Source organism: Cygnus olor, chromosome 7 (genome assembly GCF_009769625.2).
Source record: "Cygnus olor isolate bCygOlo1 chromosome 7, bCygOlo1.pri.v2, whole genome shotgun sequence".
NCBI classification, from domain to species: domain Eukaryota; kingdom Metazoa; phylum Chordata; class Aves; order Anseriformes; family Anatidae; genus Cygnus; species Cygnus olor.
The window spans coordinates 3602944-3625867 of record NC_049175.1 but is presented as its reverse complement, the minus strand read 5'-3'; the positions used below and the strand labels follow the sequence as shown (position 1 = coordinate 3625867).

At 37.4% G+C, this 22924-nt stretch overlaps 1 long non-coding RNA gene across 1 annotated transcript in view; it reads right to left on the bottom strand.

Moving 5' to 3' along the window:
* LOC121073177 overlaps positions 1 to 22544 on the bottom strand; it is a 53044-nt gene extending 30500 nt beyond the window's left edge. The window contains exons 1-2 of the long non-coding RNA XR_005821539.1: positions 22372 to 22544; positions 13685 to 13890 (exon numbers count right to left, since the gene is read on the bottom strand). This is a non-coding gene — a long non-coding RNA (uncharacterized LOC121073177). The remainder of the gene's footprint in view (positions 1 to 13684; positions 13891 to 22371) is intronic.
* Positions 22545 to 22924: the final 380 nt, after the last annotated feature.

Sequence of the window (22924 nt, the reverse complement as noted above, 5' to 3'; positions counted from 1 at the left end):
TTCATTCCATTTTCCCTGCTTTTTTTAACGTACCAACAGGTGTATTGAGGTTTAACTGCATTTCTAAAATTTGCCAGATATCGAAGGGCCTTCTTATGTGTATAGGTTACCTAAAGACCACGTATAACATTTGCAGCTTTTAACTGGCTACCCACAGAACAAAGAGAATGGGCAAAATCATACTTTAAAGCATTCTTGCAATTATGATTAAAAAGCCGCCTTTTTTCAGACAAGCTGAATGCTTTGACTTTCAGAACTAGCTAACAAAGAATTGCCACCTGTCAGGAGAAAAAAAAAAAAAAAAAAAAAAAACCTAGTAGTAGGATTACAGCCATGCAATAGAAACACAGGCTTGGGCTATTTACCTCAGGCTCTCCCTGGTTTTCAGCTTTGAAGATATTCAGTCAGCTAGAAGCATGAACCGTCTAGCATCTTGTTATTCCTGCTCTGAGCTGTCAATCCACACTAACAATGAAAGACTTCCCGTACTTTGTAGAACATAGCAGTAAATCAGTGCCATCTGCACAGAACACAGCAGCACCATCTGCATTATAAAGGTTTCACTGAAGTACATTATTGCATTATGCCAAATCGATAGCAGGAAATTGTCAGAAACTCTGCTGTACACCCAAGTGTACGCTAATTTTTAGCATATCCTACTCCCCTGCTGTAGTGAGACTATCTTGTTGTACATATGGTTATATATATATATAAATTGACATGCAATTATGAACAAAGTGTGTTTTACACTCGAATCTGTGTAAGATACTTATCTTAACATTATCTCCAAAGCAAAGCATTTGACTGCAATATAAACTGTAATGTGTTTATTCACAACAATATTCCTGTGAGAAAAAGCAGTGTGCTATCCCCACTTTACAGATAGGAAATTGAAGTGCAAGGCAGAATGGCTTGCCCAAACCTGCACAACGGCAGTTGAGACAAAGCACAAATTTGAACCAACCAAATCCTACACAAGCTTATCTGGTGTTTCTGAACTAAGCTCCTACTAGACAACATTAAGTATCATTTTCTCAAATATTATAAGTGAAACAGGCAAAAACACATCAACCAATTACTAAAAACTGTAACAAAAGCACACACACAAATAAATCTGACAGCTACCATGAATTAAAAACAATTTTCGAACAAATAATCTTTCCAAATCTTTATGCTTTACCTCACGCTGCACAAGATTTGTGGACAAAGGATATGGTAAAACAAATGGCATAGACATGCTTTTTTCAACAAATTTCCTTCCCTCAAGAAATGGGTTACGTTTCACTTGTATTCCGTTCTTATCATTACCTGTTATCATAATTGATAATTTCATTAGTTAGGTATGGTATATGAGATAATCAAGTATTTGAGAAATTCTGTTCCATTCCTCATCTCAATTTTTATTTTCAGGAACCTAAAATTCCTATCAATCACTGGGTTTTAAAGACAATGCTGGCTGCAACTCTAGACTGCATACCAGTTAGTGTTATATGTTTACACTCACGTGGATAGCTGTGGGTTGGCGTTTATAATCTGTTACTCAGCTGCAGAGAGATGGAATAACTTCAATAGCTGTGACGGAAGATGCAACAGCCTGACAGGAAGTCATCAGCTTACTACAACCATCTGCTGCCATCTCCATGAATTGAATACAGACAATAAGGACAAAAAATAGCAATCCTTTCAGCATCCATACCATGCCAGTTGGGTTATTATTACATGTTTCTACTCTTGTTTAGAACAGCTTTGGAGTTTCTGTCTCTCTTTTTTTTTTTCCTTTTTTTTTTTTTTTCAGTTACAGGAATTCAAAAACTTGATCTCATCTCAGTTCAGTTTGCTGTAATAAAGATAGGCTGAAGACTCAACTGGAGATCAGAAAAAAATCACATATCTTCATTCCTTTCCACAATTAATGAACATTCAGAAGAAAAAACATGCCTTAAGTTTTACCACTGCAACCTTACTGGTCTTCAGCAGCTTTCATGGGCGACACCAAAGCAAAGACAACCTTCACACATGGCCTCTTTCATCCATACATAATGCCGCTAATAGCAAGAGAGCTCTCGATATAGCTACCAAAATCTTGCTTTTGCTACAGTCTCCTGTGCCTACACATTGTGCCTATATATAAGGAAGGGGTATATTGTGTATAATTTTGGTTTTGGAGCAATAGTTTGCAAGTAATTCCCATTCTGACTTGTAAAAACAGCACACACAGCTCACTAAAGCAGCTGGCTATTCATGTGATAATACAGACAGCTGATACTCAGCTGTCTAATACATTCTTAATTGATTCTGCAGATCTGGGTTCTATGTTTTGAGTTTCAAAGTCTGGCTCTAGTCTATAACAGGGTCCTAAGCATGCTGACTCTGCATGAATGTTACCAAATTTGTACTCTCGCTTGAGCCTGCAAAACTCACTGAATCCTCACTTAAACACAGAAGCGTCAAAGAAAGTAAAATGAGACTCAAAAAAGAATTTATCACAACTACCAAGTGCAAGTAAATTTTTGTTGTTTATACATCATTTCATGATAGAACTTAGAAAAGGAATGGATGTTTGACATATTAACCGACGCTTGGCTTTGCTACTGCTCCTGTACGTAGCCATCTGATGACTCAGTGCCTAACTGCTCATTGTAGGCTTGCTCATACCACTAACAAAAACATTGATTTTTGAATACGTAATCTGCAATTAATTACATGAACCACTGGATATGCTACTTAGACTAATTAAACTTCAATAGGCACTATGTTGCAATCCATGGATAGTTAACATGCAACATATTTTCTTAAATAAGGCACTTCATTAAAGAATATTGCTAAGATCATTGAAGTGTTTCATCTTCAGTATTGGGTGCAGCTCACAGCAAAAGAAATATGGTCTGTTAATAGTGTGAATACCTCAGACTGTACTCAGGTTATATTTGGCTTACTACTGTCTTTACCTAGACCTTGACTGTTAGGCATAATTGGACATGCATAAACTTTGTTTGGAGCCTTTGAACAGACCAGGATACTTTTTGCAGAAAATTAAAGTACTGTGGTTCACAACCAACTTTGGAATCAGCAAAGGAGTCACCTGCCATGAACGCAGGCTAGATTTTTCTGAAGCTTTGTTCTTTGAGTTCTCTCTGCTTTGAGACTACACCCTCACATTTTGATGTGTCGTTTTTCTTTATTAAGGACATTCGGGGACAAATTTTCTAGAAGTGTTTAGGCACCTAGTGATGCAGACAGGCAGCTTGTGTTATTTTTCAAAATCACTTAGGCAGGTTAGACAGCTAAATCCCACTGAAATTAGTGAGAGCGAGGCATCTGACTCAGGCACTCAAAAAAATCTAGCCAGTGCTTATTTGCATTTTCAGGCTTCTAATCATCTTTGAACATCTGTCCAATGTCTTGATTTATTTACACTGGCTCCAAGTGCATTTCTTTCTATCACCTCACTTAAAGAGTATACCTCATTAAACAAGCTGCAGATTTTTCTTCCAGAGGACTTTTGAGATGACATTTTTCTTCTGTATTTTTTTTTCTTTTCCTTTAAATAGGTAACAAGACAGTTTGGGCCATGAGATAATGCCAAATGACTATTTTATGCTAAAGCCTGCTTCATTGACACATTTTTTTAAATGTTTAGTTTAAAACAAAACAGTTTTTTATTTATTTTAGAAGATTGCAAAGTATTAAGCACCTAATGTGATTATATCAGTTTATTTTCTTTCAACATAATATTGATATCTCCATAGTTAAATACAGAAATAATTAAACTTGATTTAAATTTAGTAAGCATATGAAAAAAACTCACTTTACTGCAAAATATTTGTCCCTCCAAATGTTTCATTTATAGAACCAAATTATTTATCAAGTGAGGAACTTTGGGTTATGAAATATTTCAACAAGACTAAAAATTTGCAAGATTGCAATGTATCTGTTCTGGATATTTCCTTGTTTTTATATATATATATATATATATATATATATATATATATATTGCTTATATTTAAGATGTTATTCTATGGAAAATGGATTCATGACAATTGGTCACTACCCTCCAGATTAATACTTTTTAAGAAACCAGCAAATTTCTACCATACATAAACTAAAACGGGTGAGATCTCAAAGAGAATCAAGTTCTGTAAGTGTCATGAAAAATGATAGCTGAGCACAAGAGACTAATAATTATTGCCACTAGCAGAAAAACTATGCATGAATTCAACAACTAACTCTGTTCCTTTTGGTCTGCAGACATGTGGGTGGCTGATACCCGGCAAGTGGAGGACTGGGAGGACTTGAGGATATTGGTGAAGGTGGCTCTCTAGATGGAGTATGAGAGGGGAACCAAGCAGCCAGGGTGGGAGAAAGGTAAAAAAGCAAATACATTGGAAAGCAGGCTTCAACTGTGCCATTAAACTTCACCCAAACATCATTTTCATCATATGACTTAAAATTTTCTTGAGAAACTATTTCTTGTCTCACTGATGTGCTTTTAGTTGGTGACAATTCTCTCTTTAGTCAGAGACTATACTCTTTCTCTCTCTCTTTTTTTTTAAACTTCATTTTCCATCAAAAATACCTTCAAACATTTGTAACACCCAAGAGACTATTTGTGATTTTTTTCAAACTGTTGTTTTGCCTTTTTTTAAAAAGTATTTTTCCAGTACACAGTGCTTTTCATTAGAGAGAATGAAATGAAAGAATTGCCTCTGATGCTTCATAATTGTACATTTTGTGGCTTCAATGACAGGATTTTTTTCTTTTGTAACAGGCATTAATTTATCAAGGCAACACAAGTCTAAAGCTGTCTTTCTATGCATGTATGGTACAGTTTATCACAAGGTACAAATTTAATCATTTTCCATCTTATGTTTACATAAAGAGAACAGCAACGTCCAAATGTAAGATGTTATATATTGTAAAATAATAATCACTCTAATAGGTGGGTGCTGAAGTTGATTACTAACTTGGAGCTTGTAGAATAAATGGACTAGGAGAAGGCTAGAAGCAAGGAAAGATACATAGAATACATCAAATTTAATCAGGCAAATGTATCCCTCCAGGCTACTTTGCCTGACCTAAGCTTTCCACTGGGAAACCAGAGTTCAGAATAGTATTTCTGCAATGTAATTTAAGGTGCAACGAAGTTACATTATAAAAGAAGCATGGAAGCTATTTCTCATGCTGTGATTTGCATGACTAGGAAAGCAAAAGGCAGGCAAGCTGTCCACCCTGAACCTATAGTAAAATGACTTATCTTACACTGGTCTAAAGCCTCTAATTCCATTTGCCCACAGCTGTACAGTGTGCTCTCAAGAACCATCTTTAATTGAGTCATATCTCTGTCAGGGACAGGATCAGTCTGAAAACCTACCTTTTCTAGGATTCCACCAAAAGCGTTTGACATACTTGAGGCAAACAACCACTTGAGTTAAAAACAAATTTCTGTATTTCCAGAACTGCTGATTTAAACTAAAATGAAATAATCCCTCATCCAAAAAGGAAGGGATTCTACAAGGTGGATACCTATGACTGCTACAAAGAAATAATGGGCCATTGCTACTTACCTAGGATTGATTTTGCAACTAGCAATTACAGGTATAAAAAAAGAGCATTAGAGTGTTGCTGCTTACCAATCAAGAAATGTTGCACTCCATCGTACCCAAACATCTCTCAAACATACAACTTTAAACTCACATTCCTGTAAGATCTCTTAAAACTCCTTCTATGTGGATAAAGTAATCATAGCAACCAGTGCCATAGCACCCTCCCAGCAGCCCTGCATTTAGCAAACTGTATGTAAAACAGCCTTTTTGACACTCTTTTTAATCTGCTTTGTTTTATCCCTCCCCTTGGCTCCCCTCCTCAGAGTCAATTTGCAATAGAGCACACTCAAAAAATCCTATTTGACTAGTCAAGGTTCTTCTCCCCCACCCCGTATCTAGTTTTTGTTACGGAGAACACATTGCTCATGCAACCTTGCATTCAGCTCTTGGCATAAATAATTTAACCACAAGATGACTTGGTTGGTTATGCTTAATAGTTTATTAAGAATGGGACTCCAGAGAGGGGAGGGACAGAGCAGATTCAGTTTGCAGTGTGACTGCCCAGGAAGATCCATCCTTAGCTTTCCTTGCAGAGTCTCTGTGGGCCTAATGCAGAGGAGTGGCAGCACCTCATCTGCAATTTCCACTGCTTTCTGCTGGCACTCTGAGTGCAGCTGTGTCTGAGTTTCTGCCATCAAAGATTATTTCTTTCCCAGAGGATCAGAGCTCAAGAGGTTCTTGAAGACAAGTTTGAACATTCTTTGTTTGGACCTAATTTAGCATTCACATCAACATTAACTTCTTGCTGTGCGGTACCCTTAACAGTGCAATTGCTTCTGTTGCATTCCACCACCTTACTGTGCAGTTAGACATTTCTGTAACAACTGTAACTGAGCCAGAACAGCTTCATGACAGACTAACTACTATTTTGTCTATAGAGTCCTTGTACTAGGGAGGACAGAGCTGAATATTTTCCTTCTAAATATAAGTTTTGCACAGAACTGAATGGTTCTTTTTGCTGTTCAGCATACGTATTTGCTCCAATAACTAGATGGTGTTTTTTGTATTTCTGTATGGATACCCTGAGAAGGTATTCGACTTCCATTCGTAGAGAATTTTTCCAGGATCAACTCATTTCACAGGGATCCCACTCCCCTAAGAAAACAACTAGGCAAAGGAACAAACTCTGAGCAATGTATCACATTCAGCTAGAGTTATTCAACATATGCTACACGTATATATGTTTATCTACAGATATTAATGTACACACACACCTCTGCATACACATAAAATCACAGAATCATCTAGGTTGGAAAAGACCTTCAAGATCATCAAGTCCAATCATTAGCCTGACAATGTATGTATATATGTATATATATAAACACACACATATATGGTGTATGTAAGTACATATATATACACAAAAAGATGCCCCAGAACATTTCTGAATAAACCCCTGTACAAATCGCTGTGAACGATAGAGAGGACAAGTAACAAAAGACATCCAGAATCTGCAAACAGGATTTGGGAAAGGATGTCCACTGCAACAAAAGGTTAGTGCTCTAAGTTGGCACCTGCCATGAAATGCTTTGTACAGATGAAAACCATTGTGGTATCATGCATGTCTATCAGACACAAACACTTTCCCAGTGCATATGACAAGCGTGGATTCCTCCAAATAAAAGTGCTAAGCCCAACTCATCTGAAGAAGTCCATCAATATTGGGCAATATTAGGCTGTCAATTCTGGAGCCCACAGTAGTATGTTTTCTAGACTTGTAAAACTTCTAGCTTTGAATGAGAAGTGCATAGTTCTGCTCTTGAAAACTTTGGACTGCAAAACAACAGGTCAAACTCTCCCTGCACTCAAGTTCTATTCCTACAAAACACACTCAACACAGATGTTGACAAGATCAATTCACCTTGACATTTGAGGCACCCAGGTATTACAATGAAAGACTAAAAAAAACAAACAACAGAACACACACACACCCCAGATCCCAAACAACAAAAAGACACAGTGGGTGAGTAGCAGGAACTACAGCTGCCTGATGAGAAGATTCTGACGGTTCTTTTTCAGTGATGAAGATTTATCCAGAAGTCCAGGAATCCATCAGATGCTTGTCTGAATATCCTCACTTGTGAATAAATACAGGATTTCTATGGTCATGTCAAAGATGACACAAAAGCTAGTAGTAAGGGAGCTTTGGTGAAGATGAGAATCTAGTGGTATTTTGATATTCCACTATTTACTAAGAATGAACCCAGGAAACAAAGAGGCTGACAGCCTGTAAAGCAAGCAGAATTTACCAAAGACAAATTGCATTTCCGGTTGAGATCACTGAAGACTCTAAATTCACTAGGATGTTTCGGTGAAAAATTAATTTAACACACAGTTACTACCATCCATTCCAGATATTCCAGGTGGAACTAACTGTGGTACTAACAACCTACCACTAGCATGTCAAGGATTTGAAGCTGTAGAAGTAACCAGTATGGAAGATGACTTGTTTCCAAAAAAGATGAATCGTCCCAAAACACACTGTACTGTACCCAGCAATTCTGCCCTTCAGAAAAACTTAAGCGAGGAACCCATTTAATACAGGATATGTTGATTAAATATCACAGTTTCAAAAGTTCAGCTGAAATTCTAATGCTATTGTTTTGCATTCTGCATTATAACAGTAAAATAATTTTAAAAGCAATGGATTGGAAGGAGAAGAAACAAGCAAAGTGTATAAGAAACATAGTCAACACACTAGAAAAAAATTTCTGAATTCTGAGCCCATTTTACTGTCATGTTCAGTCGTAATTTTTATTGAGGTTAATAAAAATTCAGTAAAGCAAAGCGCAGAATTCATCCCAGTGCTGCCTTCTTCAAAAAATGACTAAACACCTTGAACCACCATAAAAGCAGAAACTAACAACACGTTAAGCACGCAGGCAGCCAGCAGCCCCTCTGCAGCACCGTGTTTCTAAGCACACAAGTACCCAGCATTGCTGACACATTTAGACAGCAGCACAGTGTTCTCAACATGAGTCTTACATCTGGCCTGGTATCGCCTGAAACGAGAAGATCTGGCCCTGGCCAGCCCTACCCAGCACAGCACGTACAGCATCTTCACTCCAGCGAGAGCCAGACGTGACTGCTGGGGCTCCTCTCTGTCCCCCAGTACTTCACAATGGTGTCGTTCCCCATGCCACCCCCACTCCCTCATCTTCCCTGAAAAATAACAGATCACTGTTACTTGTTCTGGATTCACACGGGGCCCAACTCCTGGGGAGGTAACTTGAGGGAAAGCACTTTGGGTGCTGACTACTGCTGCCATGTGCACAGACAGCTGACTGACTGGGAACAGGCAGGGCAGTGAGGCTAGACCCTGAGAGATAGCCCATGAGAGCATCCTTTCTCCTGGGGATTTCACTGCTCTCGCTCTAAAACGTGAAACAGCATTACAAGGGGCATGCCTCTATCATGAAAGATTTAACGGGTGAAGCCTTATCGCCACCCTTACTGTCACCAACTTGTATGTAAGTTAGAGACATTCAACCTGCTTAAATATATAAAAGTCATCCAATTTAAAAAGAAGGACTTTTATAATTTCAGAAGACAAATTAGAGATTGCATCTGAGGCTACTGTTTGGAGAATGATATGGAATGGCTTAAGGCTTTGCAGATGACTGAGTTTTCAAAGAGTGGGTTGATTCAGTGCCTAGAAAAATAAAATTAACTCTAACCACTGAATTTGTGGACAGATTTCACACCCATAGTTGGGACTGTTTGTCAAGAAAAGTCTGATTTGAACCAGGCACACAGGTTAAACAGCTAGTTATTTTAAAGAGCTCTCTGCTCTATGAGAGAGAACAGTATCATCCGTTTTTTGTTTATTCTATGGTAGCACTCAGTATTAAACTTCCTAGTTTCTGAAACACTCCATGGACTTACAGAGGAATATAATTAGTCTGCCAACAAACAGTAGGTTAACTTCTCACCACCTACTTAATAACAATCTGAAGTTAACCTAACATGCCATAAACCTGACAGCAATAGCCACAGTACCACGTTGTAAGGGTGGTTTATAGATCACAAACATGAATCAAAACACTTCTGACTTTGTTAAAAATGGGGGGGGGGGGGGGGGGGGGGCGCGAATATTAAGATGACAATACAGGGAAGGCAGTTCAGGAAATGCCTTTACATGTTACCTTCCTATCCTACTAACCTTCAGGCATCTTCAATTGTTTTTTCTTCTTCTTAGTGCTTCACCCATTTCTGTATACAACACTTCTACAAGGAGAAACAATCATTTCATGTGTCACCGCTATCTAAGGTTTTTAGTAAAAGACCTGTAAAAGGACATAACCAATGATAGGAATTTTAAGTCCAAGAAAATTTGTCTGCTGTATCTCATGTAATTTGACTCATGCCAGGCACAGCATGCTGACTGATGTATTGGGTGTCTTTATTCTTCCAACTGAAGGGTGTCTTGACTGTTACAGGACTACTTTTGTCCTTTAATTTTTCTTAAAAAGGTCAAAGTAGAGTTTGTAGATCAAATTCAGTAATTTGTTCAGTCATTTAGGACTTGGCTAATTTGCACCGCAAACATGCTGTCTCAATGGAAAGGGTACATAGCTGAGATTTATCGTAAAAGTTGAAGTTCCATTGTCATGTTTTTCTTCTTCATATACAAGCAGTTCTGTTTATTCCCAACTCAGCAGCCAAGGTATCGATCAAGTTGGCTTAGGTCAGACCAGCCAGCAATTCCAGACTCAATCTTTACATTGTTTTCCAATAGCTTTCGTTATTGACTTCAAGTTCTTGTTTCTGACTTTAGGATCTTGCTTTTAGCTTTAACTCTGTCCTGTGGTGTTTTTTTTTTGTTTTGTTTTTGTTTTCCAGAAGGTTTATTTTACTGCTGCCTCAAACTGTCCAAAGAAATTTCAGCTGAATGTAAAGATGCGTCTGCTAGGCTAAAAGGGAAGAAACTAAATGAAACCTCAGTAAAGAGGCACACAAGGACTCTCACACACTGGTTTCAGAATATATATTATTTCAGTCTAGGTATATATTACGCCGTATCAAAAGCCATCTTCAGGACAATTTGTACCATATTCTCTACTCCTGTAAAACTCTGCAAAGAATCGTTGATGCTCTCTTCACATCTCATTTGGTGTCCTTTGCTATCTGTAGTCCTGAAATGTTCTCTATTTATATGGGTGAATTAAGGTTTGTGGATCTTACTTTGTACCATCTCATGCTTAGTTTGTTGAATTACATTTGTGCTAACAATCTGTTAAATCTCATTATTCCTATTGGGTAGCATTTTTACTCAATTCTACTGTGGAGAATCAGGTACACAAATCACAATTGAGCTGATTCTGGGAGACCCCTATCTGTGAACCTGAGGACAGAATTTGACTTCTACAGTAGGAACGGTTCCAATATATGAATTTGCATTTCCCAAAAACACAGTCGTGGTTACATTTGCAGTTCTGTACTAGACTTATGCAGCTGAATTTATTATTCTGTCAAAGTACTTCGTTTACTCTATTTGTTTTACTGAAAAAGCATGAGAGATTTGTGTGTGAATAGTTCTAAATACATATATTTTCACTGAACTAAAATATTGTTTGGGTTGGTCAGTAAAAGCTTTCAAGAAAAGTATCCTTCTGGATGTGTTAATTTCAGCAAAAATAAATATTCTATTATCCGTGTGGTTGATAGTCAGCTTTGTTGTAGTTCCAGATAAAAAGGAGAGTATGTTGATTAGAGAAAATACAGCTACATTCCATCTTCCTCCCTTGCTTCAATAAGAGAAGAACATTTACATATTAATTCTAGGACTGAACAGCTGCATTCCCTAGAAAGCACCATTCATTGCAGCAGCGAGCCCATGAAAGCAGGCAAGAAAAAAAAAAAAAAAGGCTGGCATAAAACTTAAGGTGGATAGGGACACTGATTTCACAACGCTTCTGTATTCCAAAAGGAGTGCTCTTCATTTTAAGGAGTGCATGTAGACACTTCCATACAGCCTGCCAGAACGCTGTTTTACCTATCTGATGAGCAAAAGAAATAGTATTATTTCCATTTCACAGTGAGGCAAATGGAGGCATAAAGGGATTATTTACTAGATTTAGGAAACTACTACCCTATAAATTTAAGTGTGTCCTGTGTTGAGAGTTAGGCAATTTGCCCAGGATTGCACAAAAGATCCATGGCACAGACAGAAAGTTTCCATCTCCAAGTTCCCATTTCCATGTTTTATCTTTTCTGATAAATATTCAGGTCTCATTTCTTTACGCTTTTGTCTTCTCTACTGTTTTGTTATGTCATATAACTTTAAAATACATCAAAAGCAAAGATATTGAGTTCTTTTGACAAGAACTGAAACAAAAGCTTAGGACTGTTTTATGCATCAATAGAAGTCTGCAAAGATGGAAGGCAACGCCTACTTCTGTTAGGCACTAACCATCAACAGTATGAAAACTTAGTGTTTTTCAAGCACAGAATAGCATTAGGGGTAAGACAAAAAATGATAAATTCTTGTCTTAGCTGGATTTGTCACTCATATTTCTAAAATCTGTGAAGAATCTCTAGCATTGATGATTTCCCCTGTGATCAAGAGATGTGAATTAAAATAGGTAACCTCCCACCACAGACTCAGAGGAAAAAACTGTGACTCAGTGGAAAGCAGGATTCTTGTCATTCTCAGGACATTTCATACTTAACCTTCTTGGCATCAAAAATGACAAGTTAAAGTGGGAAAGTTACATTAGAATCAACCAGCAGAACATTTTCTGATGAGAACCTATCAGAATAGTAGCACTTAACATAGATACAAAAAGACACAACTGAAGGTTCAGTCCTGGAAATGCATCATTTTGCCCAACAAATGTACTGGCATCAGTAGAACTAAGCAGATGAATAGGTACTACTTTTGCAAGCAATGAGGTTGTAGAGATTCACAGTGTACTAATGTAATTTAAAAAGCTCTCCTTCTTTCCAAAGTCACACCAGCACTTTGGTCACTGACTCCTGTTCCTACAGGTACAACTGTTTTGGGGCCATGTGGCAAATTCAATCAGTGCAATTACCCTGGTTAAAAATAACTCTCCAAAAGAGTGTTGTTTTTAATTCAGCCTGCCTGAATTCAATCATTGTTGTTCTGCTTAATATTCAATAGCACTGCAAGCAACAATAGCAAAACACTTCACGACAATGTTTTAAGTGAATGCCATTTATCAATGTTTTAGGGAGAAAAAGCAGCATTATTGGTCTTATTAAATATAATTAGTACCTACTGGCCTTGAAGTAAAGGACTAGGGAGCCAGCTGTTGTCCACAACAAGTAACTGACAGTTTCTAGCAGGTTACGCTGCCTCCTCCTCAGCAGGTTCAGAACCACCAAGCATATTTGCCTAGTTTCCCAGCCATGAAGGACTTTGCATGCCCCACTGCCTGCAATGCACGGTAGAATACCGTCTTTTCTACAACCCTCAGAATCCTTTGCACAATACATGATTATTTATGTTTGCTGCAAAAATGTACACTACATGCTAGCAATACAAATTAGGAGCTTGCTCGGCTGCTTTCTGGAACTTCCAACAGTGTTTTTATATAGACTTCTGCTTATTCCTCCTCCCCCGTATGTTTTTCTTCTTCTAAATTAGAACTTAATGTAACTTTTGAAAGATATGATCAGAAGTTAAATGAAAGGTAACATTTTAAAAGCTTATTCAGCTGTAGCTGTGAGATCACACAGTAAACTACCAGGAACTGAAGTCATGCAGAGGAGAAATGTCAACTCCAACAGAAAATATATTTGAAAAAATAGCAGTAAAAAAGAAAAAGAGGAAAAAGGGAACATAAAAAGGATTTTAGTATTTCCAGAAATGTTATCACCTTTATGTGAGCCTCCTGAAGGACTTGGGTGAGATTCTGTCCCACAACACATTACATGAATTTTAAAGAAAAAATACCTTGTTTTTGCTCTTTTATTCTCCCTCTCCTTTTATAAAAACAGGTCCTTCAATTGTTGCAATTAGCAACAATATTAACAGTATATCATACAGGTGGATGATGTGTTCAGGAAAACAAAAATAGATGTAGGAGAGAACACAGAGGAAAAAAAAAACATACCTTCTGCTGAGTTCTTGTAAGAATGATTTTCATAATTGCTGTTCTTCATGATCCATCATCTGGACATTTTAAGTGAGGGAAGTTGTTGCATTTCTTCTGCCCATGTTAGCCCTAGTTAGGTCAGTGGGTTTAGACTTGATGCAGTCAGTAGTCAGTCGTTCTGCCATTTCCACAGTACTGTTCATCTTCAGTATTATGCCTGTAGGCTTAAAGAGGAATAATGATTGGAACAATCATATTTGAAAATCATACTCTACATTTCTAAAAAGTTCCTGCATGAACTTTCTGCACAAGATTCATTCACATAACTTCAACATAAATATTACAAGCAGAGTAACTGTCACCAAAATGCCTTGAATTAGTATATACCTAGCTTGGAGAACTTCAGCATCAATTATACACTTGATGCTACAGAATTTTAATGTCTGCAGGAAGCTTGCATTTTCATCAAACATAGGGCTCAAGTGATGTTGGTCTGAGTGGTTCAAGTGTGTCTTTTAACTAGAATACTGAAAACATGCTGCCAGAAATTTGGCTATAAATAGCCATGTACTACTTCATTTAAATGAAAGATTCTTCTTGGCCGAAGTACCCTTTGTCATAGACAAGACACCAGCCTGGGTTTAATTAACAGCATTATTTTACTAGTTAAAGAATATACTGTATAGCTCTTTGAAAGCATTGGTTTCATTTTCTAAGAAAAATAGGTTGATTACTATTTTATATCTATTAGAATGACATAATCATTTTATGTTTTATTAAGTTTCTATGAAAATATTGACAAATTTCTCAAAAAGCCTACATTTTAAAATCACAAAATATTTGTCATCAATCTCAATTTCTAAAAGTATTAATTTTACTTAGGAATTTAACATATTATGTACAATATTTTGTGTATTTCTTTGATTATCTTTTTTTTTTTTGTTATTGCTATTAGGAAAAGAGTATGCCAACTGTATTACATCATAGGTTCCCCACAGTTTGCAGTGATATTCTATTCCTACAATGTAAGATTGAGACATTGTGCTTTCGAACTTTTCATACAGTTGTACATTTATATTTTTGTTTTCTTTTCTGGGTCATTCACATTTAGCCTGTCCTCCAAGAGGTCAAACGGTTACTGTATAGGTTGGCATGGACCTTCTGGACTTCTTTGACTTGCTCAAGACAAGTTCAAGCAAGTTACCTGCTATAAATGTTACTTGTATTGATATATTGCCCCATTATAGACCAGAGCCTAATGCACTACATTAGGTTCTTTTGCAAAAAAAAAAACTATTAAAAGACAGACACTTCCAGAAATTTACCAAATAGGATATCAAAAAACCGCAAAGAACGGGGAATGCATAAAGAAAGAGTGAGACAACACCACTTACAGAGGAAACCACTAGTCATTATGCTTACTAACCAGTTACCCAAGCTTTTCTTGTGGGAGTTACGTTAGAAGAGAATAAATAATATGTGTCTATATAAGGGTTTACCCTCAGAAAGTTTGCAGGAGACACAAAATTGGAAAGAGGGGCTCAGAGGCCAGAGGGTCACGCTGTCATCCAGAGGGACCTCAACAGGCTGGACAGAGGGGTGGACAGGAGCATCATGAAGCTCAAGAAAGGAGCGCAAAGTCCTGCACCTGGGGAGGAACAACACCAGGCACCAGTACGTGTTGTGGGCTCCCAGTTGGAAAGCAGCTTGTCAGAAAGGACTGGGGGGTCTTCGTGGACAAATTGAACATGAGCCAATGGTGTGCCCTTGCTGCTAAAGAGGCTTACAGCATTGTTGGCTGCGTTAGGCAAGGCATTGCCAGCAGTTGCGACAGGTTATCTCCACTCTATTCAAAAGCTGTTTGGACCTGGCAAGCCTTCGCAACTGGCTCTAGGTGGCCCTGTGTGAGCAGAAAAGGTGGACATCATGACATCCAGAGGTCCCTCCCAAGCTCAACCATTCTGTGCATTTGAAGAAAGACAAAGCAGCTTGTGAATGTGCGTAGTGTAGACCATTAACACACCTGGTGAAAGTGCACAGCACAGCACACATCATTTCTTTTGAAGCAAGCCATGGTTCAGAACTCAACCTTCACATTCTCCCTCACAGACCTGCACTGATTTAATGGGGTTTCATTGCCTGAAAGACTAAATAAACTTTTACCTCACAATGGGTGATTAAATGATCCTGAAGACGATCAGGCTGTTCTCCATATTACAGTAAGGACTTATGCCTCTCTCCACATCATTCCACTTTTACAGTTTGCTGTAGTTTGAAGAGGCAAGGAGGACTAGTAGATATCAGTATAAGAAGCATTTGGTAATCTCTTGCTTCTTTAATTAATGTAGAAGTTTAGGCAATGATAGTGACATAACGTAATGTCACATAGGACAGTTCTGATAGTGGAAGTGATCAAAAGAAGTTGCCTCCAGAAAACAAATACTGACATGAAATGACAGAGCACACTGTGTTTCAGTTTTTAGCTTGGCTGGCAGGTAGATTTAGATTGGTTTCAGAAAAAGGGTATTTATCAGAGAATTGTCCTTATCAGCAACCTTATCTGAAAAATATCAGAGAAGAGCAACCATGTAAATAAAACAGGGCTAAATTCCTACCAGACTTTTGAATTGAGGCCATTGAGTTAATTGGCTTTATGCATGGAGAACTAGCTGCAAATTAAACACCACTTTGCTTTTTGGAAAGCAGTAATTTACTGCTTTCCCTTTACTAATCCACATGTTGTATGTATACCTGGACACCTGTTTTGGCAAAGAGTGAGGGAAGTGCTTGAAATATCAACTTTTTCTGTGCCCCCAGTTGCCTACTTTCATATATGGAACAGTGTCACAAAACAGTCCTCAAGCTAAGGGTATTTCTGGACAAATGAGTAAAACCACACATTCGCAGCTTCCACATTAAGATAGCTGGCCATAAAACAACTTGGATCTGGAAACTGTACAACTGCTGGGAGGCAGACTGCATTAGCTCAATCTCAGTGCTGCTCTAATTCAGTTACCTGGCAGGGTAAACATCTATTTGCCTTTCAAAAAACTGCACAGACATACACTTGGATTTTTTTGTTTTTCTATTTTGCAGGCCTGAATGCAAAAGGTTGTCTTCCTGGAACTCTGAGAGAAGGTATTAGAAAACAAACAAAAATAAAATAAAGAGCCATGAGAATATCACATATAAAAACCAGACGTACAAGGAGACATTAAGGCATGTAAAACCACGGTAGGGTTTTAAATGTGATGAATGTCAGAGTCAAGACTCTTTAGTTAAGTGTAAAGAGTTAAAAGGGCAAGAGAGATGCAGAATCCCCAGCTTCCACAGAGGGATGCCAAATCTGTTCAAAACCAGTGGGTCAAAAATCTGCATAATTTCTTTGTTTCCAGCATCAGACACAAAGGAATGGGCTTTACTATTATTCAGAAAGCCTTTTTAAATCAACTAAACAACAAAATGAAGGTATATTTATCATCTCTCTGCAAATACATTTTTCTGGTCATCAACGCCATTTTATTGATAAACACCCTTCCCAAAACACAATAACCACATGTAAAAGACCATGGGAATAAAGAATAGAATTACTTTCCCTCAGGTCTGTAACTTTTCTTAACAAAACTGTGCAATGGTATACAGGCAATGGAGTAAGAGAACAGTGGTGTTCGTCTGTATGTTCACCCATGTTCAATAGTGACAAAGATGAATGCACTTTGCATGAAGGTCAGCTGTAAATCTCAGAAGAAGACAGAATTAATTTTCATTCTACCTTGGAGAAGGAGAGGAGGAGAAAGACTTATCCTTGCTTTTAATAGGATTGACTTGACCATTTTGCAGGCTCTCGTCCCACAGTTACAAGAAAATGCGTAAGAAATCAGAAAAAAACAAACCAAAACAAAACAAAAAAACTCAGAACCATTCACAACATCAAGAAGAACTAGGGAACCAAGAAAAAAGGGTTGTGTGAGATACTGGAAGAATTGAGATAAACTATGCAAAACCATCACATGAAAAGGGAATTTTCTAGTAAATGCCCAGTTGATGCAAAATGACATTATTTCTCCTTTACTAAATTATCAAGGAATTAATATAGTCTCATGAAAAGGAAGATGGACAGTAAGTTATCTGTTCAAAATCTGAAGTTTTATTTCCTACCTCTTCAGACAGAGCTTCATCTCCGCAAAGGAATGGTGAATGGCCACCTCTAGCATACATTCTCATCACATGATTGCCACTTTCCTTTCTCCTCATTCTCTTTCCACTCACCATCCATATATTTTTCATCTTTGTTTTCTCCTCTCTCTCTAATCATGCTTCTTTGCACTCGTACCATCTGTAGTTTCATTTCTCTTTACGTTTTACTTATTTAATAGTTGTACATTTCACTGACTTTCCACCATATTTTTTCTGCCATAACAAGATATACTACCTACAGTGGAGAGCTGAAACAATTGAGATATTTCAACAAGCTAAGCTGGTTGAAATAAAAGTTACTTTCAAAAATAAACCAATCAAATTTTAACATATTGGTTTTGTTTAAAATTTCAGTATTATTATGACTTCACTGAACCTGGAGGTATTCAAGCAGCTGTTTTTACAAGTTGTTTATATGAACACAAAAACTTGAGAAAATGTTTTGCATAGTTAGCTGGAAGTTTTTTCAAATTCCCTAAACCAGAAGATTGAATGCATAAAATAATTCCTTTTAAATATTTCCCTCTGTAGCAATCTCCCTGCTGCCAAATTCTCCCCCAGGTACAACCCCCCAATTTAGGGACTTGTTCCTACCTTATCTTAACTGCCCTGTACTCTTTACAGAACCCTAATATTACTCAGCTTCATGAGATCAAGGTACCTTCCCGGCATGCTTCGGTATGAAAAACCACAACTGCATCAAAGTGCACAGATTTATACCTGTTAGCACTAAAGCAAACATGAGTCTGACTTTCCTCCAGATGGCAAGCGGGCAGTCCTGTGTATTTGATCAAAGAATCCTTTCTTTCATCTTGAAGTATATGCATGTTATAGGTATTCACCAAATAAGGCATGTGTATTTGCTTAAGCAATTTCTCTGAAGAAGTCAGGATTTACAGGGGTTAGTTTATCAGGTGCCTCAATTGTGTTTGCTTAAATAAGCTTCATGGTACCTGATCTGTACCGTTTGGTAAGTGCCTGAGAAATAAGTGCCTGGCTTTGGGGGCAGATTGAACATGCCCCAGACTGACTTTACCCACCTCACATCTGAACTATTTGGTCTGAGTTACTGTAGAGCAGAACTGATTCACTTGATACGAAATTAACAGCAAATAATGACATCTTGTCACAGTTTCCAGACCACGCAGAAATAACTACACTATTCAAACACATTGAATTTATCAGGAATAGTTGACAGTTCAGGTTTCCAGTAGGCTTGGATATTGTCTGGGACTGTTTGTCTGCAATTGTTACCACTATAACAGAAACAATTGCTCTTGCAAAATGTGACATATCAATTACAGTGTGGCATTTGATTAACAACTCTTTTATTTTCTTTTCTTCTTTACTGTTGAAAGTAATAGGTGGCACAGACTCTTAAGCACTTAAACTCTTTATGATCCCATACAATTTTAAAAGTAATTGAAAAAATATCACCATGAATCAGTACTATAATGAGATAATATTTTCCAGATAAATCAATTACCTGGCAGTATTTCTAATACACAGTAACGTTTCAATGTCTGAATAAACTATGTAAACGGAAATCATTCACATACAGAAAGCTGAGGGAAGACATGTATAAAGCAGCCTATAGACAGTCAGATAAAGATAATTGTCATATTAAGTCATATAAAGTTCATAAAATCATGATGCTAATAGATGCATTTGTACCACCATCAGCAAATCCAGATTATGAAACCCAGAGAAGCTCAAACTCAGATGAAACATGAACTCAATGCGAAAATATAATGTAAACTCAGGTCATGAGTCTCAATCCTGGTATGATGAACAGATTCTGAAGTGCCATACAGATGTAAAAAACATTATAATATAGACATGTCAGAGCTATACGCACTTAGAGAAGAGCACTCTGGATTGCCTGGATTACAAGAAAGTTTAGATTAGCCTTTATGTGAATAAGGTAATTAAGCTTTCTTAGTGCTTTAGAAGTAATCAGCTGCAGCAACAGAATTCTGACTTAAAGAAGTGACTTCCATCTGACTAAGCAACAATGTGCAAACCAGATTGTACTCAGGGGCACTGTAGATAGGTATTTCTCAGTGATACTGAAATTGTAAACACTCTGCATGTTTGCTGGAAAACTAACATATTTTGATCCCTTCCAACTGATTCATTAGCTCCTCAGGTCACTAAGGGTTAACACAAAAAATCTATACCCCCTACCCTTACAATTTGTTTTGTGGAAATTTTCACAGGCCAATCCTACATGCCTATTTCGGAAAACCTCAAAAGCAACATGCTGTGTCTTCCTCACCACTACCATCACTCTCAAATTATCCACGTTCTTATTTATTACAAATTGGTATTTACTGGAAATATAAAGTCTACTCAAACTTCAAATTAAGTCAATTGCCTGGCTTCTATGTACAAGCAATAAAACTTCAAAATTAAATCTACAGATGAGCGAACATTCTTTCTTGTTATTCCATGAAAATGCATGTCATATGGATTTAACTTTATTTGAAACTTGCCATGTAATTAACATTTTGTTACTCAGTGAGTAGTAACCCTACAGCCCTGGCCAAAGCATGATGAGATTTTTTAGGAGATGTTATGTATGCTTTGCATCACTGGAAATTCCCAAAGATTTCTTAAACATATGAGAGTATTTTCACTTTAAATTACAGTCTCATTTAAAATGAAAGGATGATAATACAAAACAAGGTGCATGTACCCTATAAATTCATTGTGATGTATCTTATGACTCTCTCTCTCTCTCTCTCTCTCTCTCTTTCAGAAAAGCACAAGAAGTTCTCAGCCAGCTTCTTGGGAACTAGATGCCTCAAGAATGCATAACCTGTCACTGTGCTCAGGCCCAACTATTGAAATAAATTAAACCTTCCTACTGCTATTCTCTATCAGCCCCATGCTGCTGCTCCTCCTCATTTCTCCTGACACATTTTTGCCATTTCAGACAGGGAAAATCTAAAGGTAATCACTTCTTTTCGCTGAACTAAGTCCTGGATGTTTTGCATCTGGAATACAAGAAAAGGAACAACGAGAGGAGAAAAGGTGATAGCACAACTTCCCAAGAAGAAAGAGGTAGGCAAACTTTGGGAGCCTAATAAAGGAAGAGAAATAGAAATCAGATGTGGTGGTTTTTCAGGTATAGCACAGTGTTCCTGCCTACTTCTGCCACGTAGTGCTAGCCTTAACACTTCACTCAAAGTTTAAATTCAGCATCTCTTTTTGCAAGAGATGAGCACAATATGTTTTGCTTTTATGATTTTTTTTAAGACAATCAACATATGATAAACATTTTTATAACTGTTTGATCCACTTTGACCCAGGATTAGTTGTTTTCCCATGCAATAGGAGAATAAGGCCCACAATATAATAAGAATCCTAAAAAAAAGAGTGATATATAGAAGACCTTAAAACATTTGAATGTCATTGCAAGTATACATCTGTATTCCTGCACTAGGCAAGATTTAATTCTAAAATTCTTCATCAGTTACATACAGTATAGAAAATTTAAAATATTAAACTGAAGGAATATTAGTACATTCTGAGAACTCAAATCCAGCTTGAAAGGCATGACAGATCTCTTCAAGTTCACTTAATTGTATCCATACTTATAAAGCATATAAAGCAAGTAACTGTGATACAAAAAGTGGTAAACACGACTCCCTGTCCTCTGAATTAAATTGCAGGGAGCAAATCTGATATCATAGTTGGCAGCAACAAGGCAGAGAGAAAGTGTGTAGGCCTGGTTGTACTTCTGCTGCTAACTAAAAAATACCAGCAGTTTTAAACGTGTGAAAAGCACAATGTTTGTATTTTAGTACTGTACATACTACTACCCTACAGCAATTTTAAAATAGTCTTTCATCTTTATTTACTCTGCATATTCATTGTCATCTGAAACTGTGTTGCTTAGTGTGTATATATGGTACACAGTGACCAATAGGTTAACTTCCAGAGTGATCTACCCAGAGAGTGTTTGATTTCACGTTGCAGGGTACTTCTGAGTGTTAATTCAATGACAATAAAAAGCAGTTTCGTCGTACTCAGTTCAAAGAATTTTGTAAAATAATTTAGAGAGCCTAATGCATCAGTAATATGCTGAGCCAGATTCAGGTTGAATCTGCATCATCATAACTTACACCTTTTCCTTTGGTTCCCTATAAAGTCTCTTAGACCCATCTGCAATGTCTCTCAACATATCTAGTCTAAATACTAGTACTTTTTCTGTCAGTGATCTTCCGGCCAACTCAGCTGACAGAAGGATCTTTTAACAGCAACATGAAGTAACTATTTAAGAGACTCTCTTCAATTTCCGTTACAAAGTAAACTAACAGATGCCTGACAGAGAGGCCACTGTGGTTTAAAGCTGCTTGTAGTGAGCATTTGCATTTACATTCTGTAAGCTATGATGAAGAAAACAAACTAAATCACAAAGTGGAACATATCTTTCTACAGGCCTAGGTATAATTTTTAAAGGCTAGCAGAGGTGTAGAATGTGCCACGCCACAACCACATACCTGAGCAATGCTTCCATGCAGACACTTTCCTTTTGCTCGTCCCCTTAGGAGTTATTTCAAGAGTGATATCTTGTGCATTACCATTATATGGCAAATACAGACAACCTTCAGTGTTGCTGAAGGATTTAGATTCAAACTTAAGACACAGATGTTGCAGACAAGTCTTGGCGAGCTTCCTCATCATTTGCAATGCCTGCCGTTAGGCCTTTCTCTGCCTCAGAGAGCTCACCACAACTGGCACATCAGGCTCTGTGGCCTACCGCTCCCATCCCAGCATGCAGCAGGATTAATGACTCTTCCTGGATTCACCTGAGATTTAGTTAGCAGCTTTAAAATATAGCATATTCAGGATGAAGTAATGCAGATTTCTGATACAGGCTACATTAACCCTTTGCAGGCTGTTTTTAATTTTCTCAATGAATGTGTGGGGCTAGCTAGCACTGCATGATCATCATCATCATCTGTTACTTTTCAGGAGAAGTTTTTCTTTTTCATTAATCCTTCATGTTCAAGGTTCTTGTATACCTTATTCTTTTTCTGACACTTCCAGTAA